Source organism: Chelonoidis abingdonii, chromosome 6 (genome assembly GCF_003597395.2).
Source record: "Chelonoidis abingdonii isolate Lonesome George chromosome 6, CheloAbing_2.0, whole genome shotgun sequence".
NCBI lineage: Eukaryota > Metazoa > Chordata > Testudines > Testudinidae > Chelonoidis > Chelonoidis abingdonii.
The window spans coordinates 104,104,966-104,121,881 of record NC_133774.1 but is presented as its reverse complement, the minus strand read 5'-3'; the positions used below and the strand labels follow the sequence as shown (position 1 = coordinate 104,121,881).

Genomic DNA, 16,916 nt, shown 5'->3' with positions numbered 1-16,916 from the left:
CTTACTATCAGCGTCAGGATCTTTATCCTTCAGACAGCTCCAGGAATAATCCTCTCTATCCATTCCCTTAAAATAAACATAAAACGAGCAGAGCTGCTAGTTCCACTCAGAATACAGTTTCTACAGCCCACAAACCAGGTCTGGTTTATCAGCTGACATCAAGCCAGAGAAGGTTTGTCAGACAGACAAGAATGGTCCGAGGAGGAAAACTGTCCTTGGGACAAAATAATATATTAATGGATAGAAGGTACATTACTAGAGGGACATGAATGATGAGGGCCCTTTAAATGGGAGAAGAAAATTACAAACCAACTGACATTGCCTCAAAGCACAGTCCACCCATCTAAAACCTTATCAGCAAAAAAATGCCAAAAGGAGGTCTTGCCCATATTGTGCCCATCAGCCAGCACTTTGTCCACTAATCATGACATACTATGCACAGGGAAACCACATATTCCTCCATGAAGAGAAGCAAGTATTTATCTGTTTCCTACTGGGATAGAGAACCTGAACTCTGGCCTCAGCAATAAGGCACACGTGGACCTGGCTTACCTACTTTTATGATTCAGGCAGGAGAATTGTGCCCCGGAGTAACTTTACTTGGCTTACAATGCTATTTTGTTTGTGGGGACATATTACATATATACATTATATATTTCACCTTATAGATCTGGGAAGTCTGCTTTGCCTTGTATTTATATGCATGGAGCTTCCCTTGTCTTTTTTATCATCAATATGTCAACTTTTTTTCCCCCAAGTGCGTCTACATATATTTTCAGTATGTTCTAAATATTTTCTCTCTAGTTGAGGACAATAATGTTCACAGTAAAATCAGATAGTCAACCAGTGTAAATCAGCACAGTTGCACTGAAGCCAGTGGAGCTCTGCTGATTTACACCAGTTGAGGATGTGGCTTGTTGTATTTTACAGACACTGTAGTCGCTGGCCCCGTCTCCCCCCAAAATCTGGTTCAGACTTTGACACAGAAAGGAAGTATGCCAAATTTACAGAGGAAGGGTTCCAAGGTTTTGACATGGGTGTTTGAGAGAGTCCTTACCTGGTATAATCTGAAAAGCCACAAGGGAGAAAAATAGTTTGTCTTTATTTTCCTCAGGTAAATGACTTGAGTTGTTCTAAAAATCAGGAGTAATCTGTTTCTCCATGAACTGCAATCTTGCAATTACAATATCAGACTCCAATTCATTGTAAAACTAAAGAGCTGAACTCAGGTTTATGGCAGGCAAAGCAAAGATCAGAGAACATCAAGCAGCATCATACCTTTTGTCCTGCTGTGCAGTCTGAGATAGACATTAAATACTTTATTCCTCCCACACACATTTTATATTCACTGTTCTTAGAGTCAATGGCAATGAAATACCATATATCATCATTGTAGGAGTTCATTGATACTTCATTTTTCATATCAGCTCAATGTGAATGGGGGCGGTAGAGGGCGGGTAACAATTTTTATGTTTTCAGTATAATTACTATATCCAAACTTAAGTTATTTCTTCAAGGAGATTATTCACATTAGTTAACATTTTTGCCACAATAAAATGGACAATATTACACACTCTGTTTTTGGTTAATTGCATTGATTACATATGCTGATCTATATATTAACTACTGAATATTACAATGCCAGCACTGTATCTCCATACAATTAAAAATATAAAATTCTTCGAATACAAGTTGATTGCAAAGTGAAACACTCAAAAGTTAGGAAATGCCAGAAGTAAAGTTGTCTGTGCAACTTTAAATTCACACCTCTTTGTGGCCAATCATTAAGATATAGTCTTTAATTATATGATGATATACACCTCTACCCTGATATAACGCGGTCCTCAGGAGACAAAAATATCTCACCATATTATAGGTGAGACCGCGTTATATCAAACTTGCTTCCCCCCCCCATTCCTTGTTCCCTGACCGCCCACCTCCAGAGACCCCCACCCCTAATAACCCGCAGGACCACATCCTCTACCCAACCCCCCTGTCCCCTGACTGCTCCGACCCCTATCCACCACCACCACCACCCTGGCCCCCAACAGGCACTCACTGGCAGCAGCGGGAAGAGGAGCAGCCCGGCCCCAGCCGGCTCCACTCTGCCACCTCCCAGCTGCAGCGCTCCGCTTCCCGCTGCCGGTGAGTGTGGGGACGTTGGAGAAAGGATTTCCTCCCCCCCATAAACTCACCTGCAGCTTTCCTTGCCTCAGCCCGAGCCGTGTCGCTGGGGGGCGGCTGGGGAAAGGTCCTGCACTTACCTGCTCGACGGGAAGTGGAGTGCAACAACTGGGAGCTGGTAGAGTGGAGCTGGCTAGGGCTGGGCTGCTCCACTTCCCGCCGCCAGTGAGTGTGGGGAGGTTGGGAAAGGAGGCCCCCTAAAGTGGAGTGCTGTGGCTGGGAACTGGCGGAGTGGAGCAGGCTGGAGCCGCATCACTCTGCTTCCTGCCACAGATGAGTGCAGAGAGGTTGGGGAAAGGACGGCCCCTATATCCACCTGCGGCGGGAAGCCGAGCGCTGCAGCTGGGAGCTGGCTGAGTGGAGTAGGCTGGGGCCGGGCCGCTCCACTTCTGCTGATGCTGGTGAGTGCAGGGGCTGGGGATCTCTTCCCCCAAGCCCTCTCGCCCGAACGACATGGCTAGGGCTAGAGCTCGGGCGAGGGAAGCAGAGCGGGCTTCTTTCGGCCCCCGCTAATCCCCCAGGCCACTCTGAGACTGGGGGGCCACCAAAAGGGCCCTCCCATAGCTCCTGCCCCCCAGACTGTGGGGGCAGAGCCCTTGACTCCCCCAACACTCTCTGCCCCTTATCAAGCCCCTCGGCCCCAGCCTGGCCTGGCATCCTTAACACGCTGCTCAGAGCAGCATGTCAGAGCTTTACTACCTTGTATGAGAACCCGCCTTATATCAGGTCTTGTTATATCAGGGTAGAGATGCACTTTTTCCCCCCCACAGAATCTCTGCCTCATTCTGTGTACTGTGACTTATAGTAGAAAGTATTAGGTAACCTGAACAATAAGAATTACTACCATAATGTCAATTGAAAGGAGGGCTTTCCAGTAGTCAGAATATAAGACCGGGAGGCGGGAATTTGGAGTTCTATTCTTGGCTCTCACAATTGCTTGAGACATGACCTTGGGACAGTCACGTAACTTCTTTGCCCCTCACATCCCGCATGCTTAAAATGCAATAGTAGAGCTATGCATTAAAGTTTTTTTTTTTTTTAAAAGTACTTTAAGGTCCTCAGATGGACATCACTGTGGAAGTGCCAAGTTTTATTATTCTTGTAAAATGCAATAGTTGAAAATCAAAACCTGCAAGCTGTTTTGATGAGGTATTAAGTGTGACACTAGCAAAGATGCAATAAGGTCCATTCTGAACACACAAACAGAGCTTTGACTTTGCTCCCTTTTCATATCAATGGGAGATTTACCTTTGACTCAGTGGAATCAGAATTCGTCCCAATGTAAATGCAGAAAAAGAAAATAAAGCAGCCAACAGAACTATTTTGGAGCAGTTTACATTTCAAGGAGTCTAAATGAAAAGTAGTTACTAGCTACACTAGCACAAATCAGGAATAATTGCATCAAAGTCAATGAGGTTACAGTGGTGTGAGAGCAGTATTTAACCTGTGAACATTTTCCCCTTCTCTGTGCAGTCTCCTTGTGCTTTTAAAAAGGAAAAGGAAGGTACCGTTTCAGAGGCTGGGTGCTCAGAGTTCACTCCTCAGCTCCCTCAGGAACAGAAGAATGACCACACTGGGTCAGGCCAATGGTTCATTGAGCCCAGTTTCCTTTCTTCCAACAATGGCCAATGCTAAATATTTCAGAAGGAGTGAACAGAACAATCATCAAGTGATCCACTCTCTGTCTGCTCCCAGCTTCTGGAAATCAGAGACTGAGGACACTCAGAGCATTGGGTTGCATCCCTGACCACTCTGGCTAATCATCATTGATGGACCTATCCTCTATGAACATATCTAATTCTTTTTTGAACCCAGTTATACTTTCGGCCTTCACAACATCTCCTGGCAATGAGCTCTACAGGTTGACTACACGCTGTGTGAAGAAGTATTTCCTTCTGTTTGTTTTCATCCTGCTATTAATTTCCTTAGGTGACACTGGTTCTTGTGTTATGTAAAAGGTGTTACCGAAATGCGGGGTCCGCCTAGCTGAGAGCCAGTGATAGCCAGACAGGGATAAGGAAATGTTGCTTTATTCTGCAGAAGAAAGGAGAGTTTTGTACCTTGGTACAAAGACTCTACTTCAAACAAAAACCAAGAATTTTGTATACATATTTACATACAGGCTTCGGTCGTGTTAGCATTTGATTGGTGGTTAGCAAACCCTGCACTTTTGCAATTTGCTCAGCAAAAACCGGCTTAGGACCAGCTTTAACTGCCTTAAGACCGATAAGGGAAGACAGTTCAAAAGTTCAGGCTACTGTGTCCGTGAGGCGTTCAATTATTTTTTTTTAATAGTTGTCAGCTATTATAAGGCTACTAGCTGTTCGGAGGTCGCTGCTGATTGTCACAGTCCCCCCTTCGGGCCTGATAATTTAAATTGTCAGGCCCAATACAAAATTTGAGGTTAAGCTGGAGGGAGAGATATTGAATTTTTTTACGGACAGTAGAGCTTTTAGTAATAGCATTACATAAACATTTTGCACATTGCAATATTACTTAAATGATACAAAGAAAGAAAAGAAAAAAATAATTTATTTGACAATTTTATGGAAAAAGGCCAGTAAACTACGACCAAGGTTTGGGAGGAGGTTTTTAAAATTAAGGGTATAATTAAGAGATACAGTGTGGAAAACAACAGCTGCATTTTTGATGGACTGCAATTTTTTTTTAAATTAAATTAGAGCGATTAATATAAAAACAGCTTTTTTTTTTAAATGCGAGCACAGGCCCTCCCTATTTTAGCATTTACAGCATTTAGCACATGCTTATTTTGCAGTGTTATTTTGTTATGTTATTGATTTTTTGTTGTAACTTTTGGGAAGCATTTAAGGAGGCATTAGCTGCTTTTTTAAGTTTTGCAGAAATGTTTATTACTGCCAAAAGCTTTTCTATTTTTAGTTTAGGAATAAGTTTAGGTATAAAAGAATGAAATTCCGTTTGCCTGATTATTAGGGGTTTTTTAGCACGTTTAACCCGAGCCCCTTTCAAGGGTGTGAAGAGCTTGTGAGAATAAGTTTTTAGGCTGAGGATTTGGCGTGAGTCCAGTGTGGTGTTTACCTGAATGTTTGGTAATGCTCTGGCTACACCACACTGGGTGAGGGAGAAAACCCAGCCAGACAGCTTTATAAGCATTATGGCCATAAATAAAATACAGACTGGGGCTTTGTAAATAAAGGGTGAGGGAGCTTTTTGCTACTTGGTGGCGCTAATTTACTTTAACATTTTGATGTTTGGAGTTGCCAAATACCCGGCCCCGGCACCACCAATGGTATGCATTTAAATGTCCTATGGCGTGGGTGTTGTTTAAGATACCCCCAAAGCATGTAACAGCAAACAAGTGTGATACAAAGCTTATTAGCATCCCCTGGCATTTAGAAATTTTTATAAGGGATGAGTGAGGTGATAAAATGCTAGAGGAGACGTTTATATAATATGCATGGGTCTTATTTATTGGACTCAAGGGAAGGAATGAAGGAAACCACTTTCCTTGATAATATTTGCCTGTTAATTTTGCAATGAAGGTTTTTTGAAACTGGCAGAGAGGTTTTTGGGTGTTTACACTAATCTTTAAGGGATAAAAGGGCTCACCTTATCGGAGCACGAACCCCAGGGGCCGCAGTGAAGTGAGGAAGAAGGGCTAAACCCCCGGTGGCGCCGCTCCTAGTTCGCCGCAACCGTCCGGAGTCCGATGTCCAAGCTAGGAGGGTCCCATCTGGGGTCGCCAGAAACTGTTACTGAAATGTCGGGTCCACCTAGCTGAGAGCCAATGACAGCCAGACAGGGATAAGGAAAGGTTGCTTTATTCTGCAGAAGAAAGGAGAGTTTTGCACCTTGGTACAAAGACTCTACTTCATACAAAAACTTAAGAACTTTTTATACACATTTACATACAGGCTTTGGTCGTGTTAGCATTTGATTGGTGGTTAGCAAACCCTGCACTTTTGCAATTTGCTCAGCAAAAACTGGCTTAGGACCAGCTTTAACTGCCTTAAGACCGATAAGGGAAGACAGTTTAAAAGTTCAGGCTACTGTGTCCGTGAGGTGTTCAATTTTTTTTAATTGTTGTCAGCTATTATAAGGCTACTGGCTGTTCGGGGATCACTGCTGACTGTCACAGGTAAACAACACCTCCTTATTCACCTTCTCCATACCATTCACGATTTTATAGACCACTATCATATCCCCCCCTCAATTGTCTCTTTTCCAAGCTGAACAGTCCAGATCCTTTTAATCTGTCCTTAAGTGAAAGCTGTTCCATACCCTAAATCACACACAAAGAGCAGGCGAGCATACCAGGCAAACACAGGTGAGACTGAAGTATTTGGGGCTGCCATTCTTTGCCAGAGATCATAGCTGCTGTAGTCGTGTTACTCTGCAGTCCATTGAAAAAGGGATCTAAATTATATGCCTATGTGAGATAGAATTGAGACTCTTCTATGGAAAAGTCTACAAAGCACCTGAAAGTTTAGTAGCTTACCCTGCTATTTTTATGACAGGATAGTAAATATCTTCAAACATCCCCCGCTTCCCCCACTGCCACTCACTCAGCTACCATCATTGTTGCTCCTTCCCTGACAAAGGGGTGAGGGTGGGGGGAAACTAGGGCATGGTAGAAGAGCTGTGTGAGAGAAAGGAAAAAGCAATACCCAATACCAATAAAAAAAATTGTTTTTAATTCCCTGGCTATCACAGATAGTGGCTGCTGCTAGCATTTAAGATAAGATTAGTTGGTGTTGTGCTATCAGCACCTCCACATTTTCCCTACAGGGACTCCTTCTGACAGGCTGAAGCTGGAGGCATGTCTGAGGATTAACACGAGCTAATGATTATACACTAAAGCTTTGGAACTGTCGGACTAATAGGATTAAGCAATACCAGATGCAGGTCCCCGTTCAGGTTAAAAATGCACTTTTTACATTACAAAGTCAGACAGATCCCTTTGAACATGCAATGAATATGGATGTTTTCAATTATCACAGTCTTCCAGGGCTATACGATATGGTAAATTAATCCCTTTAGAACATCGGAAACAGGACAAAATAGCCTTCTTGAAGCTGAAATCCTTCGTTTTAGATTTTCTTTCATGGGGATAAGCAGAGGTGTACCACACATAATTAATCTTATTACAAACAGAGAAAGGAGAAATAAAAAAATTTTAAAAAGAGATGGCCAAAAATTGTTTAAATATTTGAGATACTAAGGGGCAGGGAGTGGGAAAACTTTAAAAATCAACATCTCTTAATTAATTTCCACAACAGTGAAAAACATGGGAATACTGTGGCAAATGAGTCTCTGCTGTCCTTCAGGCAGCAGTCAAACATAATAAATACTACTACCACCACTCCTACTACTACTAACCAGGTCAGCTGAGAAAAAGACAATTGCCAAGAGAAGATATTCTTTATCAGAAGAAAAAACTTTGATTTTGATCCAGTTCTGGAGTAATGGGTTGCAGCTCCACAGAAATTGGTCAAGATGCAGCCATTTGCCACAAGCATGAATTTGGCCCCTTCATATTTACCCAATATTAGGATGTAACTTTGAGGAAGGAAAGGTATAAAAAATAAAAAAAATAGCATAGACAGTAATGGGATATTTACATCCCACAGAAAGATGAGCAAGTTCTGTGCCTCTTGAACACTGTATCTTGGAAGAAAATGTGGAATAATAGGATTTAGCAGCTGAAACTAGTGAAGGGCAAACATGAAAATGCTGGTAGTTTAGTCTGGATAAGTATCCAAAAGTTCAGGCACCGATGGCTTCCTCTGAAAAGGGGACTTGTGTCAAACTACTACAATCTTTCCCATTGTGCTTCTCCAATATTTAAGGAATTAGCAAAATAAAGTCTGAATTGGAAAGGGAAAGAAAAAATATGACAAAAATATAAAAGGAGCCTAGCAGGGGATTAAATCTTTATCACTTGGTTGCTTCCATTAAACTCATTCTTAGCCCATCATTAACAAGAAGAATGAGAACAAGCCACAGCAGAGTTTATATTTTAGCACAGGATAATTCCATGCAAGTCCCCACACCAAAGGACACGAATTCTCACCCAGGGATCATGATCACCTGGCCTTTATTTAAGGCTACAGGGGGTGGAAGATACCAACACTTTTCTCTTGTAATATGGGGTAAGTATAAGGAAATGATTGAGAACCACTGACCTAGGACAACACTGGAAACCCAACACAAGTAACTATACACACAGTGAAAAAGAATGGCAACATATCAAAACTTGAGTGGACCTCTTCAGGAAGCAGATCTCAGACACACTGACAACAATTAGAAAAATCTGGATGTCAGCCAAAGCTCAGAAGAAAAAAAAAAAGATTCAAAACACAAGAACAATCATACATGATTTCACTCACCAAATACCATGTCCTTTATTTCTGACTGAGAAATTATGAAGCAGTTGCATGATATTTTACTTTATTTCAATTTTACTTTGTATACTACAAAACCGTAATTAAATGTGAGCTGTTAAGTACCAATAAAATGTCACTTTAAAATATACACGGTAAAGACCTCAAACCAGAAAAAAGTGCAATTAGGCAAAAAAAGAGGGATTTTCCCACTTAGCTGACACTACATCACACTGTTTGATAATCTGCAAACATACACCATTAGAGTATATATTCTAGAGGGTAGATTTCACAGATTCTTAGATTCCAAGGCATCACTGAAGCTAGAAAAATTCAGACTGGAAATACAGCACACGTTTTTAAGAGTAATTAACACTGGAACAATTTACCAATGGTTCTGGTGGATTCTCCATCACTGATAATTTTTAATCCAAGACTGGACATTTTTCTAAAAGACAACATGTTCTTGGAATTATTTGGCTTTGGAATCTATGAATGCATGTCTATGAAAAGATCAGGGGTTCATCTTGTAGAGATTTGGAATTTTTTTTTTTTTTAACCATATGCCCAAGCATTTGGAGAATTTGAAATACAGTTAGGAATACAATTTACACTTCTCCATACTCCAATTAAAACTTTAGAAAAAAAATATAGCAAACATAAGGGCAGAGAATACAGACATTCACTGCTATTAACCACCTATTAAAGAGAAGAACAATTTATTGTAAGCAGATCTTTTCATTAAAAGTCTACTGTCTTTCCATACAAATGGAGGCTACTGTTCTTCAGCAGGTACTTATTGACACTGGTATGACTATTTGGAATATGGATCTGAAATACTCTTGTCTTCCTAAAGGACAACAATTCAGTGGAGTGGTCTGTTCTTATTCATCAGCTTCCTAAACGCTCTTGGGGTCAGACTTAATGTCAGCTGTGATTCATCTGTCAAAGCTTTATTAATTTACACCTAGACCGGCAGACCCACAGTTCAGTGATCACAATGAGAATTTCTGCTTAGTGATACATTATTTGAGTCTCTTCTGAAGAAGCAAACAAATTAAAGTTCCAATTTAGCCTCTTCTTCTCTTTCAGCTTGAGTTTCCCTTGGTTACTGCCTATCTAATGTCATTCTCATTCTTTATTTGTGCTGAAATTTGGGGATGATTTCCAACCAAATTTGGAGCGTCTTAATCTTTGAAGATGGGACAAACCCAAAGTACATCAAAGTGCACTACAGAATTTTTAGTGCTCTGTAGCAGGGGCCACACAGCGAGTTAATACACAGCAGGCTAATCCTCTGTAGATTTACATCCAGGCTTGCCTAGCACTAACAAGTCATGTAAACAAATGGAATGCTAAACCAAACACCTACCCAGCAAAACTAACCTGACCAAAAGGGTTAACCATGTAAATAGTCACACTGAATGAGATACATTTAGGTATCAATTAGATCATGTCTACACTATGGCCGCCCAGAGGATTCAGGGGGCCTGGGGTAAAGCAATTTTGGGGGCCCCTTCCATAAAAACAATTGCCATACTATACAATACTATAGTCTCGTGGGGGCCCCTGTGGGGCCCGGGACAAATTGCCCCACTTGCCCCCGCCACATGGGTGGCCCTGGGAAAAATAAACCTTCCGCATCTCGGCACAAACCTAGTTTTGAGAAAACTTCTTTACAAGGTATCACTGGTTCTCAGCATCAGCTAGTGCTAAAAGGCACTAAAGCTCATTAAAAGAGTTGGACAAATATTTTTCGTCAAAACTTTTTTTGGATCGAAAACTAGGGGTTTTTAAAAAGCAGAAAAAAAATCACAGACAATATCTGCTTTCCTTCAAAATTTGTTGTGTTTTTTTTAATTGAAAAGCTGAAATTAGTCTGCCAAAACCTGAATATGGTTTGGGGTTTCAGAAGTGTGTGGCCAAATATTTGCTGCTTGCTGTGTTTTGATTGTTTAAAGAAACAATAAAAAACAATCCAAAACTTTGGAACCAACTCAGCATGTGACAAATGCCTGAGCCCATCCAGTCAGAGATTTTTCCAGGTTTCTGATACTCTGCTGGCTTCCTTGACTCATATCTGTCTCTATAACTTTGGGTTCATTTAGGTTAGAACATAAGAACAGCCATACTGGGTCAAACCAAAGGTCCTTCCAACCCAGCATTCTGTCTACTGACAATGGCCAATGCCAAGTGCCTCAGAGGGAGTAAACCTAACAGGTAATGATCAAGTGATCTCTCTCCTGCCATCCATCTCCACCTTCTGACAAACAGAGGCTAGAGACACCATTCCTTACCCATCCTGGCTAATAGCCATTAATGGACTTAACCTCCATGCATTTATCTGTTTCCTAGAGGACTGGCTTCCATAGTAGATCCGCTCATTAAACTCGAGAGGGTTACTGTGAGGTTTGTCTTTAGTATAGTTTACATTACTCCACAAACTGAGCATTTGAGCTTGTTGCAAAATCTGAGATGAGCCTTATTATGAAAAATGAAATGCTCAAAATAGCACATCCATGTGAACGGACACAGGGTGCTAAATTAATTAAATCCAGGCGTTCTCAACTGGGGTCATGAGCTGTCAGTCTCCACCCAACCGTGCTTTGATTCCGCATCTTATATAGTGTTAAATATATAAAAAAGAAGTGTTTCAATTTATAAGGCGGGAGGGAGTCCGCACTCACAGGTCTGTATTGTGAAAGCGCACCAGTATACATAAGTTTTGAGACCACTCGATGTGAAGCCCCTTGGAAGCCTCAGGGATATGCAGGGGAAGGGGGGTCTCTCTTGGTAGGATGGAAAGAATATTGCTTCTTCTCATGTGATCCTCCCTCAGAGCTAATTTAATGAACCTACCTCTCCCTGACAGAATTCCCTATGTCACTGAAATGAATAAGATATATTAATTTGGCTTGAGAAGTTGAAAGGTGATGTATAGCGCCTAATGAAACTAATTATGCTTGATCTTTTGCGGGTCGCAAATCTGTGCTGAGTGAGCTTTTAGTGTTGGGAAGTGTGTCGGCGTCCAAACAGCCTGGCCGCTCTATCTGACCTTCCCACCCGCCCCCGTGGCTTACACCACCCTAGAATCCCTCAACTCCCCCTGTCTTGCCCCTCCCGAAGTCCCCAGAGACCCACCACAATCATCACCCCGGGACCACCTGCTCCCTGTTCCCTGACTTGCCCTGACCCCTATCCACGCCCCCCCTAAATCCTGACAGACCCCCGGCACGCCCACAGTCCAACCCCCCCATTCCCTGTCCCTTGACTGCCCTGACCCCTATCCACCCTCCCCTAAATCCTGACAGACCCCCGGCACGCCCACAATCCAACCCCCTATTCCCTGACTGCCCCTCCCAACCTCTGCCCCCTTCCTATACCCTCCCTTTCCCTGGGACTCCCTGACCCTTAGCCAACCCCCCCCGGCCCCGGTAACTTGGCCACGGCTCCCCCCTCACCCGGAGCCTCAGCGCATCCAGCACCTTACCTGGATAGAATCACCATGTCTCCCGCAGGCCCGAGCTCCGCCCCCCTCAGAGCCGCGTGGTCAGGGGGCGGGGCTACGAGCTCCAACGGGGCCTGAGCTTCCTCCACTCGGCTTAGAGCTCACAGCCCCGCCCCCTGACCACGTGGCTCTGAGTGGGGCGGGGCTTAGGGGCCCTGCCGGAACCACGCTGAAGCTGTCCAGGACACTGCTGGATGCGCTGAGGCTCCGGGAGGGGCGCAGGTGGGGCTGGGCCGTTCTCGTGGGGGCCCCTGCGGAGCTCGGGGCAAATTGCCCCACTTGCCTCCCCCTCTGGGCGGGCCTGGTCTACACTACCCCGTTCACACTACAGAGGTGAGAAAGCAGTGCATGCCAAAATGCTATGCTGTAACGCCCCTGGGTAAATGCTATGGGTGCAAACTAAAAGGTTCCTAATTCTTATTAATGTAATCCTGTTTGAAGAGAACTACATTAATGCACATTAGGACCCTTTTAGTACATACCAACTTTAGTTTGTGTTTGCAGCATCCACATGGGGCGAGTTACACTGGATTATTTTGGTGCTCACTACCATTCAAATACCCACAGTCCAAATTGTGGGTTAGCGTAGACAAGCTCTTAGTGTCCCTTAAATCCGTGTCTGAGAGATCTGAGCTAAGGAATGGATAATCATGTTAAACCTAATTGTGTCTTGATTAACTATACTATTTAAATGGCTAAGTCTTTTCTAATGTAGCTGTCACATCTATTTTGTGGAACTATTTCCCTTCCAATTTAGTTTTCTTGTACATGTGAAAAATATTTTTATTCTGTTTAGGAAAGTCATAAGAATGAATTTGTTTATAATTGTACGGGTAGGAAAATAAAAAGGTATTAAGGAAATCAGAACATTAAAAAAAAAAAGGGGGATGGAAAAATGTAGGGCTAAAGCCAGCCAGCAGAGTGAGAGAGCCATTGCAATTCCACAGAAATTAAGAGAAAGTTATACTGACAAAAGAAAAATATAAGATTTTTAACAGAGTTCATGAGATGTGGATGCACACAGCCCTTGGTAATAAATAGTTTCTATATACAGCTATATACAAAGTATCATGAAAAACAGACATCAGTTTATGTATAGGAATTACTATAGCATTCATCACAGCAGTAACCGACTTCAATTTAGCACTGAATAATGCCTCTTGCTAGAAGTATCAGCATGTCATGGGATTAGGCGCTTAATATTTGTATAGTATATTTTGTTACTTCAATATAATTGTTTATAGGCAAAGTATTTTTGAACGATAAATATTTAAGTGTTGAAAACATTTAGTCCATTAGACAGAGGAAAACAAGACAAAGACTATTAAAGGGGCAGGGAGAGGAGAAAAAACAGCCAACCAGGATTTGAACTCAATACCTTTGAAATGTAAAGCAGATACTTTATCCAGTGAGCTAAATAGATTTTGGGCAAGCTTTCGTACACAGAAATTAAAAGGTATTATTTTGGCCCACCAGAGGGAGCCTGTATTATTTTATTAATACAAGAGAAACACACTGACAATTGTGTTGAAAAAATAATTAAAAATAGATATATGGCTCAGTTTTGTAATGTATTCCCTAGCTCATCCCAGCGCCTAGCTGCATGCCCAAATATCTTGAAAATCAGACCATTAAGGAGTTAAATTCAAGGGAGTTACGCCAGGGATGGATTTGAACAGTTATTTCTTTAAATGAACGCGCACAGGACAGTGTATATACATTCCCTACAAACAATGCTGAGATAAAATGGTAGTGTAAGTGTGAACCACAGCTGAAACGTTAATTATATCAGAAGTTACCGACTAAAAAAAGTCAAGCCCTTCAGATCGTTTGAACTGTTGCTCCTGCCCTGATGAGTACTTCCCTGAAATGGATAAGGCTCTCATGAGTAACGCCCAAGCAGTTTGTCTTATAAAAAGAAACCTCATTTAAAGAACAGGGGTTGAATAAATGACTAAACTTGTTTTGCTCCTTGATAATATGGGAGGGCGCTGCTCCACTGACGTAGAGGAGAGTTATGGGCTGAGTCCCAGCTGAGAAGTGTACCCTCCAAATAAAGTGAGGAGAGAGACTGGACCACCATCTTCCTGCTGCTAGCGGTTAACTAAAGCAGGCCAAGCAAGCAAGCAACCAAGAGTGGGGAGATCAGCGATATAGGCAAGGGTTGCATGATACGATACTAAATGTAGGAAAAGATCCTTTGTTTTCCTGAGCGGTCAGCACAAAGCTGCCAAAACCAGGGCAGCTCCGTCTTTTCCTAGGTAGCAATTGAACGCTTTCCCTACCCACTCTTCTCACATGCTGGGACAGAAAAGGTTAAAGGCAATGTATAATTAAGGCCAGGAGCAAGAATCGAACTCTAAACCCCTTGCTTCTTAGCAACACATACCAGCCTACATGGCTTCTCCCCCTTTTCTTCCATTTTCAAAATTCACAACTTAAAAGTGGGTTTTTCATTTACCAACACCTTGGCAGTAAACTGTCAAAATTGTTCTCATTTCTTGGAGATTAAGTGAATTAGAAACCAAGCAATTTTCAACAACTGTTTCATTGCAAAATGTTTTGCTTAGTTCTACACCTTTATGGAAAGCAGTCACTAGTGGGTTTTTCAAATGGTACATTTAATGCTCATTGAAAGTGACACATTGCAACCTTGGGAAATCAAGCCCCTCTTAATCTACAGAATCAGTACAGCATGAGCAGGAATAGCATCATCTTTATTATGCTGCCCCACAAATATGCCTCAACCCTGACCTGGAGGGACCAGCACTAAGGATAAAAAGACAATTCATTTGTTTTTGTCCATCTACACTTCAGCAGTCGTACAGCTTCTCTGCTACCAGGGTGCCAATTGTGTAAGTACTTTTGTGATTGACACCTAACAAAGCTGGGCAAGTCTCAAAAATATTTCTGTGACTATTTAAATAAAAAAATGAATTAACTTTGCCTTTGTTTTTGGGTTCAATTTCCATGATTAGTTGAGTGCACGAGGATATTGGTAAAAATAATGAATTCAAATAATTCAAATTCATTATTCAAAATTACAAGAATACTTTGAACTGATAAATCTGTGTATTTGCACTAGAAGCCTGAATCAAAGGGTTATGTTCAGCCAATTAGGGAACAAACTATCATGTGACTGTTGTGGCCAGTTAAAACTAACTAAAAGCTTGAATTTCAGCTCTCAAACACAACTGCTCCTAAGCAACATACAGTCCAAGAATCTTACAGAGAAATTTGATTAAATATTTTACCTACTTAGACAATCCATGAACAGAAAAGGCTAACCTCATAGCATATGTGCTACAATTTATTTACTCTGTTCCAAAATTTAGCCAACCACTTGCCAGACTGTGAACATGTTTCACAAAAGCACCTAATAAGCTGTCAGATGGTAACTATTTTAATTCTTTATCAACTTCAGCCAGTGGCCTAAGAAGTGAAAAAGCTCCATATCCCACTTATCACTGAGTCAGTTGACCAAGAGCTATTGTGTCAGTAGCTAGTTATCCCTATTAGTAACCACTGCAAAGAAGATGTATTGTGCCTTTAGGAGTTACAGGCACTGTGGGGAAGTTGAAGAATTCAGGAAGTTAAAAGATTCAAAGTCATTGGCATAAAACCTCTCTGAACCTGTGCTGTGCGCCAGCTCATCGTAATCATTCAATCACACTTGTGTCACAATATTCATCTCAGCATTGCAAAGTTTTGGCCCATGACGCTAAAGAATTTCAGGCCTCTCATACAGTTACTCAGAATCTGTTCCCTCTTCAGCTCTCAAACAGCACTAGACCTTGCACACAAGTTTCTGACAAATTAGCTGCTCATCAAGTCTACTATTAAACAAATATGAAGCAGCAGTAGCTCTCAAAGTATGATTACTTATAAAACCCTTCAAATCCAGCCTCACTTACACAGCCTCCCTATAGTTTTACTCAATTGATTAACTTCAACCAGTTTATCACTAAACCACTCATTTAATTTAACAATCCGCTAAGGCCTCAGTTAAAATGCATCATGTGTCCCCTTCTTGGGCCTTTAATAATTACTCACGTCTACTATGTCTTCTAATCTCTCTCTTAATGAGCATCCCCAGCCCTTAATAATTTAAAAGGATGTCAAGATGAATCTCAGGAAGAGAGAAAATGTTTTAGGAAGCAGAAGCAATGAGAAGTGTTCAGCTGGTTGAAAATGAACAGCTACCTTATAATTTATCAAAGAATCATCAGTTACAGGTATAAAATACCAGTGAGTCACTGAGTCCCTCTACAGGACTGTGCAAGTTCATTCCCTATAGTGCACCATGCAGTGCATTCTCCAGACTAGCTTTGGAAGTCCCAAGTAATAGTGTTTCCACTACTTTCTTATGGAAGAACTATTCTATGGCCAGATAGTTCTCACTCTTCAGAAGTTCTACTTAATATTCATCAAACTTTTCCCTTCTTAACTTCATCCCATTTCTTTTAGTTGTAGCTGAAACCACTTCTGCATAAATACCCTCAATCCTTGGAGCCACATTCTGATGACTCCTGCACAGATCTGTTGCATTAATTTTGTTGGAATAAATGGGCCCCAAAAGCCAAGGGTATTCATGTTTCAACATTAAACAGTTTTAAACAAAGTTCAGGGTTTGGTATACAGAGACCTCAGCCTGCTTAGTATCAGGACAAATACACCATTAAAAACTGTAACACTGTCTCAAAGATACAGAAAAGAAGGGTAAACAATTACAGGCAACTGAAATATGAAGTATTAAACAATGCTTTCATATTAACCCTGTCCCTTGCTCCCTCTGTCTTTAGCTGGAACTAATTTTTAGATGGAAAATCTACATTTGACAGTCTTTCAGATGGTGTTAAAGA

General features: G+C 41.7%; 2 long non-coding RNA genes across 4 annotated transcripts in view; both read right to left on the bottom strand.

The window, feature by feature from the left end:
* LOC116823191 (uncharacterized) overlaps positions 1-12,084 on the bottom strand; it is a 36,708-nt gene extending 24,624 nt beyond the window's left edge. For 2 of the 3 annotated variants that reach the window (XR_012656152.1, XR_012656150.1), the window contains exons 1-2: positions 12,037-12,084; positions 5,773-5,940 (exon numbers count right to left, since the gene is read on the bottom strand). This is a non-coding gene — a long non-coding RNA (uncharacterized LOC116823191). Of the gene's footprint in view, positions 1-5,772; positions 5,989-12,036 lie in introns of all 3 variants that reach the window. The other variant, XR_012656151.1, reaches the window with a different exon arrangement.
* The window catches only part of LOC142047001 (uncharacterized), a 105,427-nt gene that overhangs the window by 78,306 nt on the left and 10,205 nt on the right, over positions 1-16,916 (bottom strand). The gene's annotated exons all lie outside the window — the stretch shown is intronic.